The following is a 13225-nucleotide window of genomic DNA, read 5'->3' as shown; positions in this document are numbered from 1 at the left end:
GATAATCGCTTTGCTGTTCCTGAAATGCTGCGCTGCCACGGAAAGTCAGCAAGTATTGTAAGACCCAGAGCATCCTCTGTTCTGGGAAAGGAACTGTGGTGGTGATGATCTTTTTTCAATATAATAAAATTGAGTGATTTCATAACCCAATTTAATTAATTAACCCTCATTAATACTTTTGTCCTAATTCAAGTTTATAATTTGAGAAAAGAAAAGAGAGAAAGAGGAACTGAAATATTAAAGTAACTATGGAATATAAGCAGAAACTTTTATACCAGGCAACTTTTATACCAGAGACAACTTTCCACTAGGCTTTCTCTTTGCTCCTGCTGTACACTTCAAAAGTCCGGTTGAAAATTCAGCTCTTTTAACAAATCAAAGCATGCTGGCAATCCTGCCTTGAGTTAAAGAATTCATAACTTGGTCAAATCTTCTTTAAGTTATCATACAAAACTGGTGCTGAAAGACCTGTTTTATTTACATAGTTTAAGTATATCTGCTGATTAATTTCCTACAAGAAACTTGAAGGCAATTATAGATATTTAATGACTCACTCCTTTACTAATCACCTTGATACCAAAGTTACTTGAACAGTTTAAAGAATTAATCTGTTCCACTATTAATTGTAATGAAAATTATCTTCTATTTCACTTTTTCTAATGGGGTTTTACTTTAATCTGCTCTTTCATTTTTGTTTCTTACTTCTTTGTTCTGCTTTTGAGGGTTTGTTGTTACTATATTTATAAAGAAGAAAGACAAGATAGTTCTCAATTTAAATATAAATGCTTAATAGATTAATCACTGTATTGATATGAATATTTAATTTTGGTTTACTGCTTTCTTCTGAATGCAGACAGTAACTTTGTAAAATAATTGCTATATATCAATAAGACAAAATGAATAAATAATTTATTTTAATATAACACTTTTATTAATACATACAGTTATTCTAACATTCATTCCCCATATCACTGAAAATAAGTTTGCATTAGTATATTGATCATTTTCAGGGCAATTCAGTGCAAAGATGCATATTTATACTTTAGACTACTTAATTTCTAGCTATCTAGCTACATACTACTATCAAGCTTACTACAAAACAGATTTTGTTTTGGCTTTCTGGATATTTTCTGCTTTGCTTGAATTTGTAGATGTAGAAAAAGAAATAGCTTGTTTCAATTGCTATTGGGGATAGCATACGGCTAAAAAAAAGAGACAAGTGTAGACACCAGCATATGTATTGAGCTAAAGCTAGAGAAATTATATTTTTAAAAGTTTCAAAGGTTAAATTTAGTAACCACCTGTGTTTATGATTATGTGTGTATGTGTGTATGTATACACACATGTGTATGTACATGTGATATAGGTATTATATAGAGAGATATAAGTCAAGGAAGAAATTCACGTCTGTGGAGATCTAAGCCAAAGAATCTCAGTGCAGTCGCTGTGTATTGATTAGCTCGTTATTGATTACTGCACTGTGCCAGAGTGATCCTGGCAATGTTCCATCTGGAGGAAAAAGTTCCTCCACATTATTCACTGGTAGAAGGGAATAGATGTTTGCTTCATTATCTACCCTGTGAATAAAAGCCATGGATATAAAATATTAGCTCTTCACAAGTTGTTGCAACAAATTATTTATCTCTAAGGCTCACAGTTTTAACACTTATGATCAGCAGCTCGTGATGATATAAGCTAACAAGTCAGACTAAAATGTCAAAAAATCACATGCTGCACCAAGCACAGAAGCCTGATGCTGCCATCGCTAAAACTACACGACACATGTAGCAGCTGGAAAATGCTGGAACAAGGACTTGTAACTTTCTGCCCTTTGTTTTTGTGATAGCTAAAGGGGTTTGTGGGAAGATGCCCCCTTCCCTCCTGCTCAGGACAGGAGCTCTGTAGGTGTTTGCGGTGTAAAGTCTATCCCACCCTGAGGTACCTCAGCAAAATAGCAGCTAAAGGAAGCATTAGTTGTTTGCCTCAAAATACTAAAAATAGTGCTTTTAAGTGTCAAAAGAAAAAGAAGCTGCAGAAGATAAGAGAAGAAACAAGCACTGAATATATCAGTCGCAGTGTAGAGTCAAGAGTACATGCTTGTTCAGTGAAACACTTTGAATGGAAACGAAGGATGTAATTGCATATTGCAATACTGTCACTCAGCTGGATATCGTACACCTATGAGTAGTAATACATATCTGACTTCTTGATGTTTCTGGTGCCTTCCTTTCTCCTTTTATTTTCCTTTTAAGTTTGCTCTTTCACAGCTGATTTAATTTTTATACTCTGTGTTACATTTCTCATTGTATGTTCATTTTCAGTTTTTTTCTGGTCTTTCCTAGTTAATCTCTCAGATGATCTCTGTTCAGCTATCTTCGGAAAGGATGGAGATGCTGCATCTCCCAGGAGCCAGCAAACAGAACATTAATAGCTGTCTCAGGCAATGCTGCATATTCCATATTTTCACCCAGAATAACAATTTTACACTCGCTGCTCCACTTAAAGCTATATCACTGAGACAGATCTGACGTCTCCAGCAAAAAAGCCCAAATTTACAACAAGAAGATGCATAACACCATTGTCCTTAATACTAAGTTTAGCATCCTGGGAGTGCACAAAGTACCTGTCTCTGGGCATATGGGTAGAGTGTACTGCTACCCTGGAGTGCCAAGATGAGCAGATGGGGAGAGGAACCAGAGAAAGCTCTGGGCAGAAGAGTTAGATTAAAATAAAAATAAAAAGGGGGGGGGAAATGGAAAAAAAAAAGATTGTTCTGGTAAACTCCCTGGTTCAGTTTCAGGAAGAAAAAAACCAAACAAACAAAACAAAAACTCCAGTGGTGATATTTTATCACGCACACCTTGTAGAACCATTGTCCCAATTACTTGTTTCCTTTGGAGTCAGTTCTGTCTCCTTTGCCCAAAATGAGGAAAGGATTTTAGATGAGCCATCTTTCTGAGGCTAAAAGAGGAAAAAAAAAAAAGACTCAGAAAAACAAGGTGTCTGAAAATCATTGCTGATGTTAGTTTCTTTACAAAACATTTTAGCATAGTTTTAAACTATTTTATCTGATGATTTCATATTTCACAAACAAAAAGGAACCCATGTTTTCACTTAGCTGTGTGAACAATAATTCTGTCATTTCCTACTTTGTTTTATTTTGGCAAGTTCTTACCACTTTCACTATTTGCCTGGAGGCCCAGTATATTGTTAACAACAAAAAAATGCTTACATTTGTGATCATTAACAAGTTCAGCAATTTTTTTTTTTTTTTAAATAAAAGAACTGCTTGCTTTATGACCAAGATTATAAAACTCTTAATGCTGTGAATCAACTCTCAAGATACAGGAAATATGGACTATTACTCTAGTATATCTATCTTTCTGAGGTTGGATTTTGCTACTGAAACATAGAAGTGTTTGTATTTATATAGGTAAAAAGCATTTAAAAAACAATCACATTTGTTTTACTCTAAGCCACAATAATATCAAATAGAGTGAGTGTATAGTTGTTAAAACACATCCTCTAGGTGTCAGAAAGGCTTTTCAGCCACAGTGTAAGTTAACTTGACTGAGCTTTTTTATGCTGGTGTGGCCAAGGGAAGAACCACTATACTTTACGTACACAAGCTACTTATAGAATCATAGAACCATAGAATCACAGGATCATTTAGGTTGGAAAAGATCTTTACGATGATCAAGTCCAACCGTAAACCTAACACTGCCAAGTCCACCACTAAACCACGTCCCTAAGCACCACATCTACACATCTCCTAAATACCTCCAGGGATGGTGACTCAACCACTTCCCTGGGCAGTCTCTTCCAGTGCTTGACAACCCTTCCTAATATCCAATCTAAACCTCCCCTGGCACAACTTGAGGCCATTTTGTCTTGTCCTATCACTTGTTACTTGGGAGAAGAGACCAACACCCACCTCCCTACAACCTCCTTGCAGGTAGTTGTAGACAGCGATAAGGTCTCCCCTCAGCCTCCTTTTCTCCAGGCTAAACAACCCCAGTTCCCTCAGCCGCTCCTCATCAGACTTGTTCTCCAGACCCCTCACCAGCCTCGTTGCCCTTCTCTGGACACGCTCCAGCGCCTCGACGTCCTTCTTGTAGTGAGGGGCCCAAAACTGAATGGACTCGATGATCTTAGAGGTCTTTTCCAACCTCAATGATTCTATGATTCTATGATTCTATGATTCATCACTGCCTACATGAAAAATCAATAATGGGTAATAACCCGAGGGTTGTACCATGGTAGGAAGTTTTCTCGTTACATCTTTAACCCGGGCTCCAGGGAGGCAGCAGACTTCCCTCAGAAGTGGGTCCGGTCTGCATATTGGGCCTTCTGTTCCCCTCAGAAGAGAGTCTCCTATGAAAATGACCCGTCTTTTTTTCCTTATGGGAGTGGTTTTGACACAGGGCGTAGGCTGACTTAACCTCGGCAACACCTCCAAGCTAGAACAATGGTCCTTGTTATTGTTTGGTTCCACTTCGGTTCCTCATACCTATTATACAAGGGCACCTGGGAAGGTGGGGTAGTCACAGAGGAGACGCACCTGCTGCGCTGGGCAGGAACTTGTCACCATTGCCCCCTATCCCTTAAGTCACTGTGTTTAGCCAGGCGGAGAGAGGATAGAGAATCTTCAGTGTCACATGCCCTGTCTGCCTGTTGGGCCTGCCTCAGGGAAGGTAGGGTGCGATTCCAGTAATCTGCCTCTCTCTCGCACTCCCTGATACTCCTCAACCTACTCACCCCCTCCCAGAGCTCTGTCATTAAGCGGAGGAGTTCCTCTAGCTGGGCGCACCTCCCACAGTGTGCTCACTGCTGCCGTCCAATATTGCGTAAGAGCAGGGCACAGCCTGCAGCCTGGCTGGCAGCGTGTTCCCAACGGAGCTCTGTCTGGGAAGCTGCGCCAGTCGTGGTGGGTGCAGAGCTTAGAGAGGCCGTGGCTTTCTGCCTGGTGGATGCCATTGCTCCCTGGTCGAGCTGGCAGAGCTTCAGCAGCCTTCCTGCACGCCCTTCCGCACAAACTGCCATGCAAACTGCCGCGCCACGCCCCTGCTAACGTGCCACGCCCTGCTTGCCCACCCTGTTCACAGCACTCCTGGTCACTAGTGCTCCCTAAGTGCACTTCTAAGGGCTTCTTTTGTACATGTGGGGGGGCTTGGCTACCGTTGCTCAGAAGTAACTTCTTAGTTACACCATTACTTCTCAGAAGTAAAATATTTTTCTTCAAAAAGAGTGGGAGACACTTCCCCTTCCTCTTATGCCTTTACAGAACAATCTATCAAGTGAGCTATAGAGCACTTTCTACATTTCTCTCTTCTATAAATTTGGGGTCTTCATTTCTCTCTCCATTTAGCTCATATGACAACAAAGTTCCAAAATATTTCCACAGTATAATCATAATAATATCTATGCTCTTGTACAGTCATGATTACAGCTATCATTATATTTTGCAGCTTCCTGACCCTAAGTACATTATGACACTGTAACAATTTATGTCCAGGCTTTTAGTTTGGGTTACTTAGTGACCGCTTTTTCTACTCTCAAACTTTTTTCCTCTCCCACCTATTTAATTTTGGTTCCTCCTCTTTTCTGTTCCTCACAAGAGGGGAATGGGAAGGAGAAAAAGAGCTCCCATGATGGTCTTTCTGCTAAAGGAGACAAGATCCTTTTATGAAGTGAATGGCTTCCAAACAAAATCCAGACTCTCAGATTGACAGCCAGCACTTTAAATCCTGAAGACAACGTGTTCAGTATGTTGTGTCATTCTTACATACTCTAACTTTACCCTCCATTTTTAAGTGTTAATACACATTTTCATCTTTTCATCCAACAACCATTTTTTTGTGTTCCCTTGCCTTGCCTTGCCTTGCCTTGCCTTCCCTTGCATTCTAAGAAGTTTGTACTCAAACCCAACAGAAAGCGTTGACAAAATCCTCCTGGAAAATCTGCTTTATTTTATATGATTCTGCGTGTATGCATAAAGTTTATGCCATTCTTGCAACAAACTTTCCAAACAAATGCTGGTATCACATTTTTTCCCCAATGTGTTTGAATTCAAAGGATATGTTAAAAATAGTGTGAAAATCTGCATGTGAAAATCTTCACATAAATATCTCATTAGCAGGAAATAGGTATCCAACCAGATACAGAATTTGTACTGATAAATCATTCATTAGTATTAACAGCATCATCTATAGGTAGATCAGTTAACAAGGGGTAAACCTTTATGGGCCAAATACTAAAACCATATTATCTATTACCTGAAAATCTTCTAGTAGCATGTTTTTTACTTATGCATGTATTTTAGCAAGTATTTCACTTACGTTAATGTCTAATTATTCTCATTTTACCTATTGTAACACACTTGGTGTTCTCATCTACATTGAATTTAGAACGAGAGGAAATGGCCTCAAGTTGCGCCAGGGGAGGTTTAGATTGGACATGAGGAAAAATTTCTTTACTGAAAGAGTGGTTAAACATTGGAACAGGCTGCCCAGGGAAGTGGTGGAGTCCCCATCCCTGGAGGTATTTAAAAGACGTGTAGATGAGGTGCTTAGGGACATGGTTTAGTGGACATGGTGGTGTTGGGTTGACGGTTGGACTCGATGATCTTAGAGGTCTTTTCCAACCTTAATGATTCTATGATTCTATTCTATTAATTTGGGTTCTGCTGATACTAATTTACGTTCACTTCCACTGAATAAGACGTATCACCCTCATTAGAAGACACCGTCTTTGTTACACTTACTGTTACTGAATAGTTTTCATGTAAACTGTGTGTATTAACATCTATTGTGGCTTACTCATTTATCATAGAATCATCATAGAACCAGAATGGTTTTGGTTGGAAGGGACCTTTAAGGTTCATCTAGTTCAATCCTCCCTGCAACGAGCAGGGACATCTTCAACTAGATCAGGTTGCTCAAAGCCCCATTCAACCTGGCCTTGAATGTTTCCCAGGGGTGGGGCATCCACCACCTCTCTGATCACTTATGAAGACCATGAACTTAATAGTAACAACATAGAATATTGTATGATAAAGAGAGTGAACTTCAGCCTCTTGAAGAATTCAAAATATGAGCTGAAAATTCCATCTTTTAATCACTGAGTTTGCTAATAAATTTGATAATTTTGATAAAATAGAGGCAATAAGTTATGTCTTTGTTCCCTTAAAATACTTGCAATGCAAATAGAATGATTAGACTAACTTGCAAAACGGTCTTGAAGATCCATAATGAAGAAAAATAGTCCTACAGGTATACCTTTGCAACAATATCATATAAAGAATATCCTAAAAAGACAGAGAGAGTTTACTTTCTACGCCAGATCTTGCAAAGGCCTTCAGTTTACACAGAAATTGTTATCCACAAAATTAATAATTTCCATGGGCTCTTAACACAAGACAGGAGGTTAATATATGAACTGGATGTTAACAAGTCCCTTATCAGCAGGTTCCTTTGTTTAGAACTTTTCCCAAGGAAATAGCTTTAGCTGAATTGAGAAATTATATACAGTTCCTTGAAAACAGTTTGGGAAACAAAAAGAATGTGACAAGTTTTACAGAATGATGACTTTCAATGTTGCAACTACCACAAAGACTCTCCTTCTTCCACATGTTTTAAAGAGATAATGTTGACAACATTTATTATGGAAACTGAAGTGCCTGGTGTTACTAAGAGCCATTTATAGTGCAATCACATGTCTAGTTTAAAGAAAAGTCATCTTCATTCTCCACTGCAAGAGAAGCATATTAATCATGTCATAGAGTAATCTAATATGATGAGAGAAAAATAAATACATAAAATGCCAATTTGAGCTCCTCACTTAAATCATGGCCATCAAAAATGATGCTTGATCTATCAGAATAATAGAAATAGTATACTGAATTTATAATTCAAAATGCTATTTTTGTAGAGCTTATCAGGTACTTGTTATCATAACAGGCAATTAGAGCAAAACCAAGTTACAATAGCTTTTTCATAGCACATTCACTGAGTGTAATGAACCTACCTTTGCAATAGATGTGATAAATATAAACTCAATATAGCTCAGTGAACCCGCTTTTACTATTTCCATAAAACATTATAGAAAGCTCCATGATATATCAGAAAAATAGTCTCTCTTCAGTGTTTGAACAAAAAGTGGAATAATCCTACAGTATGAGAAGTAAAATCTTCCAGACTAGATTACCTAAAATAAGTCTCTTAAAGGAACTGATATTTCAGAGAAGATGAAACTGTTCCAGTATTTTATTTTAAAGATCACATATATGTTTCTTAAATGAGTTTTACAGATAAGAGTGAAGGAAAATGTGCATAGATAATACACATGACATTTCAAGGGAGCTATTGCTATAGACAAGATACAGATAAATATTCTGTAAAACTGTCTTATGCAATGTTTCATAAACAGTTTTTATTCAAAATAGCCCATCTACTTAGCAAAGAATTATAGGTGGACTACTACTAGTACCAGTAACAACATACGGTAGGAAGAAGAAACCTGAGTTTAAGATAGTAGGGAAAATTGCGAAGTGATTTAAAGTCAGTATCATTAACCAAAATATGAGAAAGCATGGTGATCTTTGAAAGAACATTTTGGAACATTTATGCAAGAACAGTTTGGAGGAGTCAAGAGCAAGAGTAGGCAAGGCATGAAATACTCAAGGCTCAGGCTGAATTTCAGTAATGGGAAGAAAGACCACATTCTAGTGGCCTAACACTTATACATTGAGGCTCACCTTGGATGACTAATCAAAGAAGGTGGATAAACACAAAGTTAAGTCAATATAAGAATTTTGAATTTAAGGTCATGCCAGTGTGGTTCCTTCTAACAGTATATATAAAAGATTTTGAGGGAAAGAACAAGAATTTAGTTAATAGACAGTATACTATGGACTCTATGGACTTTATTAGAGTAAGCCAAATTTATGCACAAATTAGAAACTTATTTCTTATTGCATACATTGATGTACACTGTTATTTTAATTTTTAACTGTTATTTTCTATTTGTACCTTTCATGTTAATGATCTGGTTTGATCAAATTCATTTTTTTTCAGTTCCTATTAAATCTGAATAGTCTCCTCTTTCACATCACATGCAATATCATTTTGTTATAAATTATTTTGTTATAAATCCTAATTTGAATAAAATTAAATCTTAAATTCCACACATACAAAATGCAGAAGACAATTATGCTGTAAATTTTAGATATTAAAATGACTAAACAACTAAAGAATTTTTAGTATTTCCTAGTGCATTCTCTGAGGGTCCATTTCATTCACGTGAATATGGAGAGTTGTACAACCAGCCCACGGAGATGCTCTAAATTTTCACTTGAAACCTTAAAAAGGGTTTGTCTTCACAGTTCACTTTATTTAGATTTGCGTTCTTCACGTGGAAGAGAATCCTAGATTTTTCATATTCATTTTAAAAGCTAGTTAAGCTTAAAATGAAATATGTTTTGATTGAGAAAGAAGAGGTTAAGTTTCTGAATGTTTTATAAGATTATAAAATTTGGAAAATTAGAAAAAGGAAAAATAAACAAAAAATGTGATTTTTTTGGTTATCCTTTTTCTAATTTTCTTCCAAGTTCCCCCAAACATAAACTAACGTGGGGTGAACGTCTGTTCAAGAGCACTCTGACCCCATAGCACTTGAGCTTCCTTGACTCTAGGGCAGCTAAAGTTTGGGGAGAGTTTCCGCATCTTGCACCTTCTCCTCACTTTCTCCAAGGTAGAATTCTTGCTGTATCAATACTGTCTTCCTGGTCCCTTTATCATAGATTAATGAGGTTCAGTAACACAGAGCACTATTAACATCCCTCGCTTTTCATTCTTTGCTGGTGTGTTACAAACTGCTGGTTTAGCAAGCAGAACTTTTTTGTCCTTCCTGTGGGCTTCTCAAGGTGTACCCTCCCATTGTGTCTAACAATTACTACTATCCTTTCAACTTTAATGAGCATAAGATTTGATCTCTGTGCATACCTCTTTCCAAAATCATAGTTTCTGGCTTACTTTGAGACTTTCACAAAGACCATAAATGATGTGTTAATAAGGAAGTCGTGCATTGAGGGTATTTTTTCCAATTCTACTTTGTATCTTTTGATAATTCTAGGAATTCCTAATATCAGGCTTATCTACATAAAATGTATCAGTGGAACCTTAAATCCCAGCTTTATCAGTTCTTGTCAGGCTAAGTGATCTTCAATGGATAGAAATGCAAAAATGCAGGTTTTCTAAAAAAAAAAAATTTTTTTTGTTACACTTCAAACTCTTTAGGATCTCCTGAATTAATAATAAAACATTTTAAAAGGGACTAAATGTTTTTATCAATTTTGTGTATTCCAATATTTGACCTAAAAAGAATTTCCCTAACTTTCAAATTATTATTAATATTCATTATGAAACTTAGAAAGCTGAAGCAGGAACCAGACTAGGGGAAAGAGCTAAAAACTGGGTAAGCATTATTTATTTCTGGCTTCTCTTGCCTGTTGTTTCAGATGGCAGTAGAAATTCACACACTGCTACAATAAAACATTATGTGACCCTAAAGAAGGCGTTGGATCTCTTTTTTAATGAAGTTCTCATTAAAATTAATAGGACAAAAAAAATATCCTTTGAACCTAAGCCATTACATCTGTCCAAGAAGGTGCAGAGCAGACAGCTCACCTTGATGCATAAGTGTCAGCAAAGCAACGTGCACTCTGCTGGAGCTCTGAGGCAAAGAAGCTGTAAAAGCAGGCTTCTTTCCAGAGGGCACAGCATCACTAATTTTAAAAATTCCATTGAATGAAAAAGTTATCCTTTATATGCTAATTGGTTCAGTTCAAAGAGCAATTCGGTTGTTAAAACTATGAATAAAAAAAGAAAATCGGGGGGCGGGGTGGATCATAACTGGCTTTGTGGAAAGGAAGAGTAAAATAACTGTCAAGGAAAATGCTACCCAATTCTCATTAGAAAACTCTTCTCTCGGCTACCCTGGCTTGAGGGAGGGTATCCAATGGAAGAAAAGAAGATTAGTTTTTGTCACCTCACTGATCATGTCTGACCGACTAGTTTGTCAACACAAAATGTGAAATAGTAAACATTTTAAGGCTTATAAAAAACTTATAAATGGCTGCTGCAAACAATCACTCTGAGGGAGCTGGGAGTTTACTTTTTTGCTGTGCCCATGTTTCTATTTTCATTCAATATCAGAATTTAAGTTTATCTACATGATATATGTTGTGGCAAATAAATCAGTCCAGTTAGGCTTGGGCAGCATTTCAAGTGTTAGTAAGTATATTGAAATACACTTCTGTGGGCCTTGTGACGTATAATATCCCACGGATCTGGGAAGTTTTCCCATCCCAGGGAGCATTGAAAGAACTCATCTCATGGTAATGGTGCTTTTGTTACTCCTCAGGGATGTGCGAGACCCCAGATAAAACCCTCTCTCTGTCACTCTCTAGCATCATGATGGGATGCACTCATCCTCAGGTACCGGCTGGTACCACTGGCAGTCTCTCAGACTGCAGTTTCTCTGTTCTCCATTATAAATTAAAAGGAGGCAGGGATGTAGTCTTAGATACCATCACTTTTATCAGAGGCAGAGTGAGCTTCTGTGGGCCCCTGAATATCTAACTATTATGTTTATACAATAGAGCATTTCTAAAATGAGAGAGAGAGGGAAGGAGGGAGGGAGAGAGAGCACGTCTTGTACAAAGACTATGCTGCTTAAATATTATTGACTTGATCTTATTTGCATCTTGAACATGCCTCTCCCATTTGCTGGATGGGGAGCTAACCATTAAGCTAGTAATTACTGGAGTGCCACCCTTTGCCATTTGGACCAGAAAAATCTATCCTGAACCTAAAAAATCTTTCCTTACTTGATTGCTGGTGAAACTGTCACATTTGGAAAAAAAAAGTTTTTATTTTGTCAGCCTGGCATTTTATCACAGAAACTGGTTAGTCAAAAAATTCTTGACAAGCTTTAAACGGAATCCATCATAGTGCAAAAGTTCAATATTTTCTGACTAGCATTGCTGTAAGACTGAATGTTTAAAAGCTCCCTAAAACGTTTTAATACTTTTCATTTTTGGAGACAGTAAGAGGAAAATTCTACGAGAGTTGATGTAGAAGAGGAGTATTAAATACTGCGCTTATTCCGTGTACCCATCTGGCTCCTGATCCTTGGACTGCCCCTGCATGAAATGATAGAGGTGGAAGGGTAACAGAAGGCAGATTTAAGGGCTGAATTTTCTAAGCATTTGATCACTAATGGCGTCTGTGGGAGGGGAGGCACTCAGCATTGTTCAGGATGAAGATTCTTGAAACATGAGATGTTCAAAAGAAAGATAGGGCACAGGTTACACAAACTGGTACCGTTCCACTGACATCAGCAGAGCCGTGATAACTGACAGAATAAAAATTTGACCCAGACACCTAGCACAAGCTTTCTATTGCATGAACTTGAGACCAGATCTATGCATGACAACAGAGTGGCCCCATGCAGCGGGTAGGCTGGGGAGAGCATCCCAGGCATGTCACTGGAGTATTGACCCTCCTTTCCTCTAAAAGCCCCAGGACCTTGCCTTTGCACTCCTCCCAGTACCATCCCCCTCTCCCACAGTTGCTTCTGCTCCCAGGCACCTGGTGTCCTCACTTGTCACTGATTGCCCCTGCTTATCTCCCTTCATCAGGTTCATCACTGCTGGGTGATGCTGAAATCAGAAAAGAAGCAGAAAAAACAAATGAGAGTCCTTCCATAGTCAGTTCAAGCCTCGTACATCAGGAAAGGCTTATCACTGGTTTGCTAGACAGTCCTGAACAGGGGTAGCTATCTGTCAGAAATTTAGTTGGGCAACTACAGGTGAAAATGTTTGTGATTACTGCAATGGTATTCAAACACTGCAAACAGCTGTCCTGGAAATGACAGAAAACAGGATGGGTGTCCATTCCTGAGTCACTTGGAACAGACAGCTGATGTGTAAACACTGGTCTCATTTTCTGATGTGGGAAAGTGATCTCTAGCTTACGTGCTATCAGCTTTTTGTTACAAAGTTGGAGTTGGGTAGAATGAAACAGTGCTATTCCCCAAATCCAGACAAAAGAAGTTTTGTTTCATTATCACCAACATGCACGAAGAAACTGCAACACGAACAATATTTATATCTTCACCTGAAATCAGAGATCCGGTGAAAAATGCAATTTAAGAAAGGTGAATT

The sequence above is a fragment of the Aptenodytes forsteri genome, unplaced genomic scaffold, assembly GCF_000699145.1.
Source record: "Aptenodytes forsteri isolate BGI_AS27 unplaced genomic scaffold, ASM69914v1 Scaffold94, whole genome shotgun sequence".
Taxonomy (NCBI): Eukaryota; Metazoa; Chordata; class Aves; order Sphenisciformes; family Spheniscidae; genus Aptenodytes; species Aptenodytes forsteri.
The sequence above is the reverse complement of the archived record's forward strand: the minus strand, read 5'-3'. Positions refer to the sequence as shown.